At 47.1% G+C, this 2,500-nt stretch overlaps 1 protein-coding gene across 1 annotated transcript in view; it reads right to left on the bottom strand.

The window, feature by feature from the left end:
• The window catches only part of ipo8 (importin 8), a gene marked incomplete in the record, with an annotated part of 477,409 nt that overhangs the window by 353,036 nt on the left and 121,873 nt on the right, over positions 1–2,500 (bottom strand).

Genomic DNA, 2,500 nt, shown 5'->3' with positions numbered 1-2,500 from the left:
CAGAGGTAACTCGTTCCAGAGTCTTGGTCCTGCTACAGAGAAGGCCCTGTCAACTCTGCGCTTAAGACGAGTTCCTGGAACTGTGAGGAGCAACTGGTCCGCTGACCTCAGGGAGCGTGGTGGGACATACAGTTGTAGCAAATCAGAGAGATAGTGGGGGGCGACACTGCTCAGTGATTTGTAGACATACATGAGTATTTTGAACTGGTTTCGAAAGTGAACCGGTCACCAGTGCAGTGAGATGTAAACTGAACCAACTGAGGGCTGATCCTGTGACGCCCACACACTGCTCCAACCTAGCAATGAGGATCTCATGGTTGATGGTGTCAAAGGCGGCTGTGAGGTCCAACAGGACAAGCAGCACAAAATCACCGGTATCTGTGAATCTGAAGATGTCGTTAAAGACCTTCAGCAGGGCAGTTTCAGTGCTGTGGAGAGGTTTAAAGCCATATTGGAAAAGCTCTAAGACGGCGTGATCCTCCAGGAAGCACTTCAACTGGGACTCGACTATTTTCTCCAGTACTTTAGAAACAAATGGGAGTTTGGAGACAGGCCGGTAGTTGGAAACGACTGAGGGGTCAAGGTTTGGGTTTTTTCAGGAGAGGCTGGACGGCAGCATGTTTAAAGGATTTTGGCACCACACTAGTGGATAAACTACTGTTTACTATATCAAGAATGGACGGACCTAGAGTTGGAAACACCTCCTTTAGTAGTCGAAGGGGGACCACATCAAAGGGGGAGCCAGAAGGTTTCAAGCTGCACATGACCTGCTCTAGAGAAGACAGAGTGATGGGTTCAAAATGGTCAAAAGGAGTTACAGATTGAGGTGGAATGGATGGGTCATGAGTTGGAGGGGAAATGAGAGCCCTGGTGGTCGCAATTTTTTCCAAAAAAGAAATGTAAGAAGTTGTCGCACAGCTCAGTCGAGGCTTCCAGAGGTGATGGTTCAGTGAGGTGGAGAACAGAGTTTAGGGTGAAGAAGAGGACACGTGGGTTGTGAGAGTTTGAGGTAATTATATCAGAGAAGAATTTTGATTTACCAGCTTTTACTACTTTCTGATAACGGCGCCAACTCTCTTTAAGTATCTGGAAAGAGACCTGCAGCCTGTCTTTCCTCCACTTTCGCTCCGCCCTCCTACATTGCTGCCTAACGGCCTTGGTGACGTCACTCAGCCAAGGTTCTGCTCTGAGTTTTGATTTTCTAGTTTTAACAGGAGCAACATGATCCAGAGTCTTTAAGCAGACAGAGTTGAACTGGGATGTCAGCTCCTCAGTGATGGTGAGAAACACTGGGGCCTGAATTATCATTTCAGAGTTATAAACATCTGTGAAACGTGCGGCAGTGAAGTGGTTAATGGTCCGAGTCTTACGTGCAGGAATGCACGACTTAGGAGTTAGATGGGGGAGGGTGAACTCAAACCGGACTGGCATGTGGTCTGAGAAAACATTATCACCAATAACAAGATTATTAATAGTCATATCATGAGTTAAAACAAGGTCCAGTGTATGTCCACACTGGTACAGTTTACAGACTGAGTTAGATTAAATGAGTCCAATAGATCTAAAAAGTCCTTAACCAAGGGCTTCTCAGCCAATAAGTCAGAAAACTTATTTATGAAATACTTAGATCGAGGTGGGCGGTAGATGAGTGCAAATAACGTCGCAGGTGAATGTCCGAGTTCAAAGACTGGCGCAGGAAACTAGGATGGGCAGTTGTTTACAGTCAAAAGTTGATTTGAATATTGTTAATAATCCACCACCGCGCCAGCCTGATGGCCGCGGGGCGTTAAAATACAAACAGTTCGGTGGCAGTAATTCCGTCAAGGCGCTGGACACACCCGGAGACATCGAAGTCTCTGTGATGCACAAAAAGTCCAGATCGTGCTCTTGAAAGTAATCCCTGAGGATAAAAGTTTTGTTGGTAACAGATCTTGCGTTGACCAAACACATCCGGATATTGTCCGAAGTGGAGCCAGCAGCGGTGGAGTTAGCGCGCGCTAATGGCCGCAGGTTTTCAATAACAGCCCCTCCAGGTCGGTCCGAGCTGCGCACCGGCTGACAACTCATGTTGGTTACCTGGTCTGGGCACACAGGAGAGGAAGATGCAGCACGCAGAGCTTTCAGCTTCACCAGCTGACCAGCACGTTTTCCCCGGCGTCTGAAGCGATATCTCCGGGCAGGGAGGTGAGGAGCGCAGCGGAGGTAATCTGGCACGTCCACAAGCAGGGGGTGGGGGGGAGGGGGGGGTCCAGAGGTATGCTGATAATGGTCAAAATAAGCGACTTCAGTGCCAGTAAAACGAAGATTCAAAAGTTGTTGTCTGTCATACACCTGCAGAGAGTTGATGTCACTGATGTGAAATGCAAAAAACAAAAATAATCCGAACACCATCAGCAGAGGTGGATTGCAAGCCATGTACACGGGCAACATATTACCGGAAGTATATATGTATTTATATGTATACATATATATGTATTTATATGTATACATATATATGTAT

The sequence above is a fragment of the Nematolebias whitei genome, chromosome 22, assembly GCF_014905685.2.
Source record: "Nematolebias whitei isolate Nwh7 chromosome 22, NemWhi1, whole genome shotgun sequence".
Taxonomy (NCBI): domain Eukaryota; kingdom Metazoa; phylum Chordata; class Actinopteri; order Cyprinodontiformes; family Rivulidae; genus Nematolebias; species Nematolebias whitei.
This window is presented reverse-complemented; position numbering and strand designations above follow the sequence as displayed.